This window comes from Canis aureus, chromosome 21, assembly GCF_053574225.1.
Source record: "Canis aureus isolate CA01 chromosome 21, VMU_Caureus_v.1.0, whole genome shotgun sequence".
Lineage (NCBI taxonomy): Eukaryota > Metazoa > Chordata > Mammalia > Carnivora > Canidae > Canis > Canis aureus.
The window spans coordinates 576,390-591,598 of record NC_135631.1 but is presented as its reverse complement, the minus strand read 5'-3'; the positions used below and the strand labels follow the sequence as shown (position 1 = coordinate 591,598).

At 43.6% G+C, this 15,209-nt stretch overlaps 1 long non-coding RNA gene across 1 annotated transcript; it reads left to right on the top strand.

Annotated features, from left to right (window-relative positions):
* The first annotated feature begins 10,696 nt into the window (after positions 1-10,696).
* Positions 10,697-14,994, top strand: LOC144292104 (uncharacterized). The gene is made up of 2 exons (XR_013359615.1): positions 10,697-11,628; positions 13,373-14,994. It is a non-coding gene; the product is annotated as an uncharacterized LOC144292104 (long non-coding RNA).
* Positions 14,995-15,209: the final 215 nt, after the last annotated feature.

The following is a 15,209-nucleotide window of genomic DNA, read 5'->3' as shown; positions in this document are numbered from 1 at the left end:
TCTCAAGCTGGGCCTGTGGATTTATGGTGTAGTCACAGCTGCGTCACATACTTTAGGTTGTAATTTATAACTGTATTTTGAACTTATAGAATACTAAGCATATAACGTATACATAGAATTAGAGTTTTTAAAATATCGGCTACTAATTATTCACTAAAATTAGTGTTTATACTTAGATAGCTCTCACCCACTGGGCAGTCACTCTGTGCCAGGCTCTGTAAATTGCCCCATCTTTTTTTTTTTTTTTTTAAGATTTTATTGATTCATGAGAGACATACAGAAAGAGGTAGAGACCTAGGCAGAGGGAGAAGCAGGCTCCATGCAGGGAGCCCGATGTAGGACTCGATCCCAGGATCCCGGGATCACGACCTGAGCCGAACGCAGAAGCCCAACCGCTGAGCCACCTGGGAGTCCCTAAATGTGCTAACTCTAAAGGATACAATCTAAGGGAGAGAGATCTGTGTGTTTCAATGTCTTGTGGACTTGCCTACTGGTTCCGAAACCGATGTGCCACCTAACGTGACTGAGGGAAGACCCAAAAAGCCACTCAAATTGAGGAGCCATTAAAAATGACTGGCTGTGGGGTGACTGGGGGGTTCAGTCGGTGAAGTATCTGACTCTCAATTTTAACTCAGGTCATGACCTCGAGGTTGTGGGATTGAGCCCCATGTCAGGGTTTGCACTCAGCTCAGAGTCTATTTTTCCCTCTCCCTCTGCTCCTCCCCGTACTTGGTCTCTCTCTCTCATAAATAAATAAATAAATAAATAAATAAATAAATAAATAAATAAATAAAATCTTAAAAACAGATGGCCGACAGGGAGGTGCTAGAGCTGCCTGGGGAAGTCCTGGGATGTGACAGGATGTGACACGAGGCAGGACTGAGTGAGGCCAAGTGGGGAAACAAAATCACACAGAGCAGGACCAGAGGTGCCAGTCTCAGTGCACAGGGGCCCCTGGGGGACACAGCGTGGGCTCTGGGGGGCCTCTCTCTGCCCTGGACTCTGGCCATGGCGGCCTCGTGGCAGTTGTAGAACTTGGAGGAGCCCCCATCAGTTCATTTAGAAAAGGACGACAGAGAAAATAAAACCCGAGTAATGATTGTCCGTCACAAGCTTGTTTCATGACCAAATGGAAAAGAATAGAAAAGTATCCTCTTCCCCGCCGGGGGTGAAACCCGCGTGGTTGGTTGTTCAGAGAGAACAGTTCAGCTGAACCCGGGGCTTGACAGTGCGTGACAGATCCCTGCGGAGTCACAGTAACCCCGAGCACCCGCCCTGAGGGTTTGAGCGCTTGCTACCTGCCAGGCGCCCACGGCGATGGCCACACTCTCGCACTCGCTTGCTGGCGACGCTGATCGTGCCTGGGTCATCCTCTGCAGTGAGAAGGGCCGTCCTCTGGGCCGCTCGGCCTTAGCTCACCTCTGATCACCGCCACGGCCACCCAGGGAGATGAGGCAGCCCACAGAGCCGGGAAGTAAAGAGCCTGTTAGCCCTGTGAGGGGGGTGCCCTGATTACCCACAGTTCAGGGTGAGGTGTTAGGAGCCCAAGCCAGCAGAGTCCTAATAGCTCAAGGTCAGAGGAATGAGTGAACAAGGACGTTGCTGGGTGCACGTGTGTATTTAGGAGTGTTTCCTGAGAACCTTTGTTTTGGGATGCTCCGATGGGTATTGGGGTTTCTCTTAATTTGCACCCCCTGTGGTGTAGAGCATTTACCATCTCTCTTTGCCGAGGCCGGGTCTTCAGGACAGCTTTGAAATTGAGTTACAAAGGCAAGGTTGCAACCAGCCAAGCAGGTAGCTTCCTGTGATGTCACTTCAAAGGCTGCTAGCATTGTAAGATCAGGCAGGGCTCGGGTTCCAAATAAGGGACCCCCTCCTTTCTCCCTCCCCCCACTCCCCACCCTCTCCCCCACCCCCCACCCCCCGCCCGCCTGGAGGTGGGGGTGGGAAGTTGGAAGTGATCCCTGCCTAACTGTGCTGAAGCTTGTAGTAGGTGGAAAGGCACTGGAAGAATGGAGTGTGCACAGGGCCTGGAGGGTTGGGGAAAGCTTCCTGGGGGAGGAGAAGCTCACTCGGGCCTTATGCTGGTGACGGAGACTGCAAGCACTGAAAGCTTGATGACCACAAGCCTGGGGATATTTATGCAAGACGGTGCAGAAGTGCACCTGAGATGAATTTCTTGCAGTCTCTGCAACAACATGGGAGCTTTAGAGGGTGAAAGGTTTTTGTTGCCTTTGTTTTGTGTTTGTATTTGAGTTTTTCTCAGTGCCGTAGAACCAGGTAACCTGCTAATGTAGAGAGTTCTGGATCCACCCCGTGGCCTCTCAAGGACAACTTTAATTTCCCGGCTTTGTTGCTTTACCTGGTGAGTGAGGAAAACAGGTCTGTGTTGATGGTTGAAGATGTTGGAGGAGGGGCTGGTGATGTGCTTTGTTCTGAAGTTAGAAAAATCTGTGTGATAGGAAAATAAGGATAGACTATAAGATGAATTTTGTGGGCAGGCTATCTACATGAGCCACCATGCCAAAAGTTCTATCCATCTGATAGGTGGTGAAGCTGTGTTTGTTTCTGAGGTTTCCTGGAGGCTAAAGCAGAGAGGTAAACCCAGTGGCCTGAGGACACTCTTTGCAGCCTTGAAAGACATTTTCATTGTCAGTGTGAGCAATCAGCAGCAAGTTTCATGGGGCTTTTTCTTATGAAATCTCTCAATGCCTAAAGTCCTCCCCAAAGCACAATTCCATGAAAGTGATTCTTCAGGGCCAAGGCAAATTAATGCCTGTTCAAGGGGCCTTAATTATGGTCCCAGCAAAGATTTACACGTTAGACAGAGGATGGGGCCTTTCTAAGCCTGGTTTCTAGAGGCAGAGACACTATAAAGCTGGGATTCTTGATAAGGGTTTTCCCTGAGTGCCCCAGGAACCTCCCAGGCCTCAGACATAAAGTGATATATGAGATGCGCTTAGAATAGCATCTAGTGTGTAGTAGGTGCTCAGTTAGATTGTATTGTTGTTGCCATTGGGTCAGTGCCATTGTGCCCAGTTGAAGGCCACTCTTGTGCTTGCTACACAACATCAAAAGCTCTTTGCAAAGGAGTGGCCCATTTTAGGAGCATCTGCAGTGGCTGTGCTATTGCTAGCAGGGGGATCATTGGGACATTTGCTGCAGAGCAAACTCAGAGCTCAAAGCATCCTAAGGTGTGCATTTTTGAAGCTCAAGTCCTGCAAAGAAGGGCAGGACTGGGTGGGTGGCGTGTTGGGGGCTGGGTGGGCGGCAGGGGACCATCTTGCCACCACATCGCTTCCAATGATGCTGCCCTCGTTGAAGATAGAGCTGCATTCCCAAATGTTTATGGCCCAAGATGGCACTGGAAGGCATTTTCCAGCCACCCTCCAGGTCAGGAAGCAGACCTGGCAGGGATCTGGGGCTTTTCACTGTGTCATTTGCCAGAGAAGCACTATTTTTAGCTGTGCCATTTACTCTGAATTGCACCGAGCACTTCATATTCTTGAAAAATCAGCTGCCGCCCCAAGAAATCAGGGATTGCTGCAGCTGGAGGCATCTCAGAGTTCACGTGACGTCCTCCACGTCCTCATCTTAGAAAGGAGGAGACCGGGGACGTGATGGGAATAGTGAACTAACCGTAGATATGACAACTAGCTGGGAGGCCCATTCCTGGTCTGGCTCACTTACTGGTAATATTAATCACTGAGTGAAATGTTGCAAGCAACCTCAGTGTGCATCAATAGGGGATTAAATAAATAATGGTACTTCCACCCGTGAGATGTGTGGGTAGAAATATTAGAATGCAGACCATTAAAAAATAATGAGGCAGATTGACTTTTATTGATATGGAAGGATGTCTGTGACATATTGATGAATGAAAGAAGCAGTTTGCAAAACAGCGTGTGTGTGTGTGTGTGTGTGTGTGTGTAATATCTATCATCTATCTATCCTCTATCTACCCATCTATCATCTATCTGTCTCTGTTACTGTACAATAAAATGTTAGGGGTGAGTCTCTCAAGGTGGTAGGATTTTAGGTTATTTATTTTCTTCTATAAGTTTTTTTTTTTTTTTTTAAGATTTTTAATGTATTCATTTGAGAGTGAGCCAGCCAGAGACAGCCTGAGCAGAGGGGAGGGACAGAGGGAGAGGGAGCAGCAGACTCCCCACTGAGCAGGGAGCCCAACGTGGGGCTTGATCCTAGGACCCCAGGATCATGGCCTGGGCTGAGGGGAGATGCTTAGACAACCGAGCCACCCAGGCGCCCATCTTCTATAAGTTTTGAGCAGCATTTAGCCTTTTTCTCTTTCAATGAGTATGGATTTGTTATAATAAAAATGTATTACTGTTGAAAATCATTAATGGCTCATTTAAAATAGGTTTTAAAAATCATCAAAGAAATATATATTCATAGTGGAAAACTATTTAAAAAAAAAATCCCACCCAGCCCTACCATCATTGTTTGTCTGCTCTATGTTGTTCGCTGAGATATATGGAAAGAATCACTTCTGAAATTGTCCTAAAATTCTATCTGACCCACGTTCCACAATTGACTGACTGGTTTTCCTAGATGCTGGGCACCTATTTCTAGTTTTTTCTTATGATACAGATGCTAAAGGATATGCTTGTGCATATATGTTCATCCACACTGTGTTCTTAATGGGTCCTAAACGTGGGTCCACCGATCAGAAGCACAGGCATTGCTAGAGCCTTGGCAAGGATTTTCCAATTGCTTTAAAAAGCTATCAATTTACATGCCAACATGGAGACTTCTTTTAAAAAATATTTGCTAAATTAATCAGTCATCTTTGAGCTGGCTAAAAATCGGGAGCCTGATGCAGAGCTCTGGGGTGCCATGGGTGGTCACCTACAGTTAGTTGGCTTCACGACCTCCTGCATCCGTTCCAGTTCAATCCAACAAACATGCAAAGGGCGTGAAGGGAGGATTGGTACAAAGACATCCTGAAATATTGCACAAAAAGACCAAATATCATAACGTAGAAGTTAAAGGCAATTCTCTCCAAACCCAAATGGTATTGATGTGTGTGTGGTGGGTGGGAGGGTAGATTTTAAGTAATTTTCAGGTTCACCTAAAGGATAAACTGATGAGAATTACCAGGACATTTTTGAAAAATGGGAGTGGTAAAAGAAAGCTTGCCTTTATTATTAAAATTTAGTGTTTTATAAAAACAAAAGTAGAGGCTAATATAGGCCAGCGTTTATCTGATGGAAGGACAAAGGAAAGGCTTACTAAACACCCAATAATAATAATAATAAAAAGGAAAATGAAAGTAGGTTTTAAAGTTCTGTAAATAAATAGGCATTGTGAACAAAAATATAAATTCATTATTGATACCTAAGCACATGCAACATATAATGGGAAGGGAGACTGGTGCAGCCACTGTGGAGAACAGTATGGAGTTGCTCAGAAAATTAATAGTAGAAGTACCCTATGATCTAGCAATCCCACTTTTGGGTATATATCCGAAGAAAATGGAAGCACTCTATATTGTAAGACACTCACACCCGGATGTTCATTGCAGGATTATTTACAATAGCCTAGAGATGGAAACAATCTAGGTGTCAATGGATGAATAGAGAAAGAAATGGTGGTATATGTATGCAGTGGAATATTATTAAGCCATAAAAAATAATGAAATCTGGCCATTTGTGACAACGTGGATGGACCTTGAGGGCATTATGCCAAGTGAAATGGCAGTTAAAGACAAATACCATATGATTTCACTTACTTATAAGTGGTATCTAAAAAAAGAGAAAGAAAAAAGAGGACGCCTGGGTGGCTCAGTCGGTTAAGTGTCTACTTTTGGCTCAGGTCCTGATCCCAGGGTCCTGGGATCAAGCCCCGTATCATCAGGATCCCTGCTCAGCGGGGAGCTTGCTTCTCCCTCTCCCTCTGCTTCTGCCTCTCTCTCTTGCTCATGAATAAATAAATTAATTAAATCTTAAAAAAAAATTTAAAAAGAGAATTAAAAAAAAACGAAGACCATCAATACAGAGAACAGATTGGCAGTTGTCAGAGGAGGTGGTGGGATGAGGTAGGGTGGGGTGAAATGGGCAAAGGGAATCAAAAAAAGAAAAATAGTAGGTGGAGGCATTCTCTACAACAGTTTTATGCTTTCATAGATGAAGAAATTTTGATTAAAATAAGATTTCTCCATATATTCTCAGCCAATCAATATTTTAAAACATTGCTGCAGAGCTAATTATGTGTCAGATATTATACTAGCAAGTGGTGTGCAATGATAAAAAAAAATTGTCATACACTATATTGAAGTTAATAATAGGGGCGCCTGGGTGGCTCAATCGATTGAGCGTCAGACTCTTGGTTTTGGCTTTGGTCATGATCTCAAGGTTGTGGGATCCAGCCCCTGTCAGGCTCCACACTCAGTGGGGAGTCTGCTTGAGATTTTCTCCTTCTCCCTCTGCCCCTCCCCCTGCTCTCTTGCTGTCTCTCTCAAAATAAATAAATATATCTTTTTAAAAAGTAATATTGCCCCAATGTTTTCCTACTGTTTACAGTGTATCCTGGTGATCCAAAAGGCTATAAATGAGAAAAATTATAGGAAGGGCCCGCAGGAACTTGATTCTGGCAACTGTCAATCTATTTCAAAATTAAAAAGGTAATATAAACAAAGTATACAGCCAAAAAGCATCAGGCGCAAAAATTTAAGCCATTTGATAACTCAAAGCACATATTCCCAACTTGGAGGAAAAAGGATGAATATCCCTAGGATTTATTCATTCCCTTAACATTTATTGAGTGCTGTGATGGTTGAGGCATTGTTATAAATGCTGGGTATTCACAAATATATTTAAATATTTTAATATATATTTAAATATAGAAGTATTTAACTTCTATATTTCCATAAGAAAATGATAAGACCTTAATGGAAAACTGGGTAAACATGAGAGCAATTTGCAAATGGGTAGATAGGACTGGCCAATAGGCATATTTAAAAAAATTTCACTTCTCTAATAATCATGGATATGCAAGTTAAGTCATCAATGAGGCATAACTTGTCAGTCTAAAATAGTTTCAACACTTTGGAACAGTTCAACTGAGTTTTGACCCACTGAAGAGTAGATTGATGAAAACATCTTGGAGATAATTTGATAATAATTTTTTAAATTATTTTGTTTTATTATTATTATTATTTTATATTTTTAGAGAGAGAGAGTGCTCAAGGGGGCAGGGAGGGGCAGAAGAAGAGATAGAATCATAAGCAGTCTCTGTGCTCATCTCACGACCCTGAGATCATTACTTGAGCAGAAATTAAGAGTGGATGCTTAACCGACTGAGCCACCCAGGCACCCCTAGTTTTTTTACTGTTAAAAAATATGTGAGGGGCACCTGGGTGGCTCAGTCTATTAAGTGTCTGCCTTCATCTCAGGTCATGATCTCAGTGTCCTGTGATCAAGCCCCACATTGGGCTCCCTGCTCAGCGGGGAGCCTACTTCTCCCTCTCCCTCTGCCCCACCCCCGACCCCAACTCATGGTCTCTCTTTATTTTTTTAAATAAATAAAACTTGTTAAAAATATGTGAAATTCTAGAAATTCTAGCTCTGGGACTTTATCTTAAGCAATGAATCAGAGATGTAGCCAAGATTTACTGATAAAGATGATTATTATGGCATCACACACACATATACACACACACGCAGAGAAAGCGGCTGTCCTAAGTGCTCAACATTTGAATAATAGCTGAATAAATTAAGGTGCATTTACACACGGACTATTAGGTAGATATTAGAAACCTTGTTTTCTAAGGAATTTTTTTAAAGATTTTATTTATTTATTCATGAGGGACACAGAGGCAGAGAGAGAGGCAGAGACACAGACAGAGAAGCAGGCTCCATGCAGGGAGCCCGACGTGGGTCTCATCCCGGGCCTCCAGGACCACGCCCCGGGCTGAAGGCAGGCGCCAAACCGCTGAGCCACCCAGGAATCCCCCTTTTCTAAGAAATTTTAATGATGTATTACTAGAAAAAACATAAGCTGTAAAATCCTATGAATTTTAAAATTATATGTGTTTAAAAGCACACAGTCTTCCATACATATATATGTAAAGTTCTGAACAGAAGTGGCAAATTTTGGCAAGACGCATGGAAGCTTGTTGACTTTGGGGAAGACCTCTTATTTCTATTTTATTTATTTATTTTTTAAATTTTTAATTTTATTTTTTTATTTCTATTTTAAAACCTATATTTTATTTTTGAATTATTGCCAGGAGGAAGTAACGCTTTTGTGAATAAGAGCTATGTTAGGAAGTTAACAAAGTACAATTAGCATCATTAAACACACACAGCCATTTAGCAAAACACACAGGAAGGAATTCTAGCATCTAGTTGATGATTTGAACTTTGAACCATACCTTTATTATTTTTTATATTTTCTGAATTTTCTACGAAGTAAGAAAGGAAGTAAACCACAGCCTAAAATGTCCACGTGACACCCCCACCCCCCACCCCAGTCATTTTTGCACTCTCCAGGTGTTCAAAATGTCAGGAAACAATATAAGCTTATTTTTTAAAGATTTATTTATTTATTTATTCATGAAATACACACAGAGAGAGGCAGAGACATAAGCAGAGGGAGAAGCAGGCTCCCCATGGGGAACCCAATGTGGGACTCGATTCCAGGATCCCGAGATCATTCCCTGAGCTAAATAAAGCCAGACGCTTAACCTCTGAGCCACCCAGGTGCCCTGGTCTAAGCTTACTTTAAACCAATGTTAGTTACATTTCCAATCTATTTTCTTCAACCTCTAGATACTTTTTCACGTGAAAGACTTCTACATTTGAAGTAGTGGTTCCAGTTGTTAATCTGAAAAAAAAAAGTGCAATAAATAATCACTATTTCACAGTCATTTCTAGACTTTCTGGGCACTCTTGCTCTGCAGGAGTTCGAAAAACATCGAGCATGGTGTTTGGAAACTTCACGTGCTGTTTAAAAATGAGTATAGCTTTAAAAAAATGAGTTTAGCTGGTAGAAACATAAACATGGTACAACCACTTTGGAAAACGATTTGACGGTGTCACATACAGTTGAACATGCATCTACCATACAACACAGTTAACCCCACTTCTAGGTATTCACTGGAGAGAAATGGAAGCATGTGTCCAGATGCAGCTTGTACATGGATGTTCACGGCAGTGATGCTCATATTAGCTCTAAACTGGAGACTTTTCATATACCCATCAACTGGTAGAGGGACAAACTGTGGTAGATCCATGTATCGTCACAACAATAAAAAAAGACAATGATAACACAACTGCACGATGAAACTCAGAACATGGCACAGAGGGAGGAAGGCAGAAGCAGGAGTGCATATTGCATGATTCTATTTTTGTAGAAGTCTGGAAATGACAAAGTCAGCTATAGTGACACAGAGACTGTTAGTGGTTGCCTGGGGCCAGATGAGGGGGCGTGTGATGGAGGGGATGGGCAGGAGGGAAATTTCTGGGGATAATGAAGATTGTGGTGGTGGTTACATGGATAGATACATTTGTGACAATTTGTTCAACTGTCACTTAAAATGGATGCACCTTATTGTATGAATATTATACCTCGGCAAAATTGATTTCTTAAAAAAAGATTTGATTTATTTTAGAGAAAGAGAAGGAGCATGGAGAGGCAGAGTGGGGAGGGAGGGGCTGAGAACCTCAAGTAGACTCCTCTCATCATGGAGCCCGATGCGGCCTCTCAGTCTCACAATCCTGAGATCAAGGCTCAAGACTAAACCAAGAGTCGGACGCTTAACCTTAAGTCTGACCAGTCAGGCATCTTTGCTTTTTTTTTTTTAAGCACCAACATGAAGCTTGAACCCCCATCCCTGAGATCAATACCTGAGCTGAGATGCTGAGATTGAGAGTTGGATGCTTAACTGACTGAGCCACCCAGATGCCCTGGTTGATTTTTTTTTTTTTTTTTGAATGAGCTCATTCTATGCAGAGCCAACTACATAATTAAGAATTATGAAGTTAGTAGCAGAGCATTAAGCCATGCACAGTGCTCTTCTGACTGTAGGGCCCTGCATGGGTCCTGCACTCATGACGCTGACCCTGGTTCTGTTTCCTGACTTTTCAGATAACTTCAGATACTCTCGTGTGTGTGCGTGTGTGTGTGTGTGTGTGAGAAAGAGAGAGAGAGAGAGAGAGAGACTACTTTACATAGATGTGATCTCACTACAGATGCTGTATTTAAATGTATTTTTCCCCTCAAAAATATGCTGAAGTTTTCTCTCTAAACCAGTAAATCCAGCTGTACATTGTTCTCTAGAGAACATTCCACAGTGGACTGTGTGCTGTAAATGAGTAAGCAATCTACTTTTGATAGTGTTTAGGATGTTTTCTGTTTTCACCAGTACCAGCACCCACCCCCACTGTATGGGGCTTTGTGCACAGAAATTTCTAGGCCCTTTCCCAGAAGCCTGGGCCCCTCCCCGCCAGGGTACCATCTCTGATGTGCCTAAAGATTGTTTGCCTTTCACATTTGCCTTCCCACATTCTTTTTTTCTTGAGCTTTAAATAGAGTGGGTAAGTCTCTATAATCAACTTTCTTTAGCCAGAGGCTTCTGTCACTACTCCCCCTCCAGGGGACCGTGCACCTGACTGCTTGCACCCGGAATCTGTCTGTGGCTCCAGAGGCCTGGAAGGAGGGCCACAAGGCTACATGTTGTGCCACGTGGGGCTCCTCAGGCTCAAGCAGCTGTGGCCCTGTGTGTAGGGTCATCGCTCACTATACCCTGCATGGCCCTCAGCCCTGCCATGCCCTAGGAAGTGTACTGAGCACCAGGATTTTCAGAATGTGCCATGAGAGGATAGTCTTGTATTCTCACTGGGGAGGGATACCAACACATTTCAAAAGAAGGGAAGTGTCAACTTACATTTTTACCATATACAGCTTGATGTTGGCTTTCCATGCCCAGAAGAGTCTCTTGGGCCTCCTGCTGCTGGCTTCAGAGCTGACCGAGGCTAACTTGTGTGCAGTGTGAGGGACTTGGAACATCCTTCTGTCACTTGGGCACACATTTATTTGGCACATGTCATTGTGGCAGGCCACGTAGCCCCATTTACAAGCATTGGGGTTGTTTGAAATGGAAGAGGATGGTGGCCTCTGCCTAGCTCTATGCCTCAGGAGAGTCACCCAGTTCCCTCAGCTTCCACTTTCCCTATACAGTCGCACCTTGGCACCAGGTGATCTTTAAGAGTCTTTAGGTTTTCTTCCAGGCACCAAATGCAAGTGTCCTCTCTCTCCCCCTCCAGACAGGAGTCTCTTTTCTCAGCTTGGAAGGACAGCTGTGGCTTCTCTCCGCAGGGAGTCTGCCCTGGGCTCCTCAGAGGACCAGCAAATAACTCCTCCGCTAACAGAGAAGGTGAGCTTCCAGGGAACAAGGACATCTGATCAGGGAAGCCTGCTGTTTTATCTCGGCTGGACAGGCTGATCCCCTGTCCAGGGTCTGTGTGAGCCTTGACCACTGCTGAGAAGGGCTCTCAGGCCCCATCTGGACTCGGATCCCACCCAGAGAAGAGCACTGTAGTCCATCAGTAGTTTTGCTGCAGGAAGAGGATATGCTAACTGCTGACCTAGGGAAGAGAGTCTGAGGTCAGTTGAGCTCAACGGACACTGGCACAGGGTGACCGAGGGTGAAGAAGGCATGAGGGTGTAGTGAGAGGTGGCAAGGGGTAGGGGTGGGAGCAGAGTCAGGGAAATGAAAACTTATAAAAAGCAGGTAAGAGGGTTGATGGATGTCAATGTGGTTGGGTCACCCAATGTCTGCTAAGTGGCATTTATCAAAGTTAAGGTTCTACCTTGACACAGAGGGGCAGAGGCCCTGTCCCTGCTGACAACTGCATTCAAAGGAATGGCTCTCAGGTCCTTGAGAAAGACACCTGGGGTGGTAAGAGGTGTGTGTAATCTCAGAGGGACAGAGAAAATGTTTACGATTTTTTTAGAAAGATTTTTTTATTTATTCATGAGAGACACAGAGAGAGAGGCAGAGACATAGATAGAGGGAGAAGCAGGCTCCCTGTGGGGAACCCGATGTGGGACTCGATCCCAGGACCCCAGGATCATGCCCTGAGCCAAAGGCAAATGTTCAACCACTGAGCCATTCAGGTGCTTCAGAGGTTTACAATTTTAGGTTTTTAAATAAATGCTCCATGGAAAGGGAGCTGGCCTCAGGTATTTTCTGGAACAAATGGTAAATTCTTTTGGCTACCTCAAGCAAGTGTTTAAGACAGGAACTTAAGGGGGCTGGGTCACCCCAGGGATGTGGTTGTAGGCTGCTAGAAGCCATGCGAGCTTGGTCCATCCCTAGTGCAGGGGCTTGGACTGGATAGTTCATGCCGAGGGTCTCTGCAGTTCTTGGCCCAGAAGACCTGCCTTTCTTCGTCTTTGCACCAGGCTGCTGGTCTTCAGATGGGAAGGGACCCCAGGAGTCTTTGGGGACTCTATTTCCAGCAATCTCCTCCCAGACCACGTCCTTTCATGCTCTTTCATAATTTTCCCTTTTCCCCTTACTAAAACCATGCAGACCTAACCCACCCCCTAACAAACTACTGGGACACCCACAAAGAGGACGATTTGATGTGTTGGCCATGGTGACAACCAAATGACTCCAAGAGAACAAATCAAAATTTACAAGTGGGATGACTTCTCATATTTATCTTCAACAGAATCTTGAAAATTAAAAATCTCTGATGCTAGATTACTTTGTGGGGTTTAGCATCTAAGTTGGAAACAGTTGGCAAAAAACTGAGTGGCATCACTATAAAAAAAAAAAAATCCTTTCCGGTGTCTTCTGGTCAGCCGGCACATCTGTAAAAATGAAAAACAACGCTAGTACCTGTCTTGTTTTAGCAATAAATAATATCCATCTGTGGATACATTAACTAAATGAGAGGGGTGTTGGGGGGTTCTAAACACTTGACTAAGAAAGAGATATGTTTCCAATACAATTTAACCTTTTGTAGCTAATCATCGTTCATCAAAATTTTAACACCCATGTTATTTTTATTTGAGTGCTAAGAATAATGGTAATGACGATGTGGTTGAGGAGGTAGATTCTTTTTTTTTTTTTTTTAAGATTTTATTTATTTTTTCGTGAGAGACACAGAGAGAGAGGCAGAGAGACAGGCAGAGGGAGAAGCAGGCTCCATGCAGGGAGCCCGATATGGGACTCAATCATGGGACCCTAGGATCACGCCCTGGGCCAAAGGCGGGCACTAAACCGTTGAGCCACCCGGGGATCCCGAGGAGGTAGATTCTATCAGAGTCTCCTGAACACAGGAAATGGTAAAGTTTTAATAGTTTAAGTTATATATACTTTTGCTTTAAAACACGATAGGATGATTACTATGAGATGTAAAAGCAGGAAAACATATGAGGATAATTATATGGAAGGACGAGAATAAGCGTTCAACAAGGAAGAGGAGTGCTGTGGAAGTACTAACTGCTGAATCAGCTTATCATTGTGTATGACAATCGACCCTTGCCCAACGCGGATTTGGACTGAACCCCTATACATGGATCTTTTCCTATCAATATACATATAGCCCTGTAAATGTATTTTCCTTTCTTGTGATTTTCTTAGTAACATTTTCTTTTTTCTAGCTTACTTTATTGTAAGAATACAGTATGTAACATGTAAAATATATATTGATTGGATGTTTATGTTATTGGCAAAACTTCTGGTCAACAGTAGGCTACTAGAGGTTAAATTTGGGGGGAGTCCAAAGTCAAATGCAGATTTTTGACTGCGAGGGGGCGGGGAGAGGGGGTTGGCACCCCTAACATGGGTTGGCCCATGTTGTTCAAGGGTTAATTGTATTTTTGAAACAGGTGATGGCTGTACAGTATGGGGGAAGCTATTTTTCTTTTTTTATGATTTTATTTTTAAGTAATCTCTACACCCAATATGGGGCTTGAACCTACAACCCCAAGATCAAGAGCCACACGCTGCACTGACTGAGCCAGCCAGGAGCCCCAGGAGAGGCAGATATTTACCTCTACTGTCTTAGGTTTCTGGCTGGGCCTGACAAACTGCCATAAAATGGATTAGTCCAAAGAAGAAAAGCACCACATTTACGAAAGTGTTTACACGACCAGGAGGTCTCCTGAGGACCCAAGGCCATGGCGGAATCTGTGTGCTTTTATAGCACATTGAACAGCGAGGGGCAATTGTGGGAAAGAAACAAAACCATAGGAGGGGCTAAAGAAAGATAAGAATTATTTTAACAAAGTCTGTTCATACAGATTTTTCTCAGTCGTAACTTCTGGTCCTTGATGATAAGAATATTGCTTTGCTTCTGGTATTCTAAGGAAGACACCTTCCATATGGGGATTTCATCTCCTGCTTTTCAGAAAAAAGAAAGAAGGTCAGAGTGGTTTTCTTGTCCTTGCTGCTTTCCCAGTGTCTTTAACCCAGAATAATCCTTATGCCAAAGTGGTGTATTTTGGGGTGGCGTGCTCTGCCTCCCTCCAGTGCCCCTGCTCCTGGCTGCACTGTTCAGCACAGCTAGAAGCAGCCCTTTGATAGATATGAATGGATAAGCAAAATGTGGCATAGACTTACAATATTATTCAGCCTCAAAGGCTGAGTACAAAGGGAGGGATTTCTGACACCTGCTGTAACATGAACGGCCCCTGAGGATGTTACGCTAAGTGAAATGAACCAGTCACAAAAAAGCAAATACTGTATATTCACTCATGTGAGGTACTTAGAGTGGTTGAAATCAGAGACAGAGACCAGGGGCTGTCAGGGGATGGGGGTGGGCAGGAAGGGGGTGTGTGCTTAATGGGGACTGGGTTTCAGTTTTAAAGGAACAAACAGGCTACGGGGATGGACTTTGGGGATGGCTGCACGTTACAAATGTATTATTACTCTGAACTATACACTTAAACACGGTTAAGATGGTAAAATTTTGTGTTGTAAGTATTGTACCACAATAAAAATATTTGGAAAGAGAATAGGATGATGATGGATGTCAAAGTTCTATTCCACTAGGTTCATTTAAAAAGATGATGGTAACAGTGTTCTTCTAAAATGTTGGCATCTAAAATATGACACCGAGTATGAAATACAAATCACATCCTGCTTCATTAGACACTTGATGCCACATTTTAGAAGACAAGCAAAGAAGGTATGAGGGCGTCTGATGTAGCTTTCTTGAAACCCTTCCCTG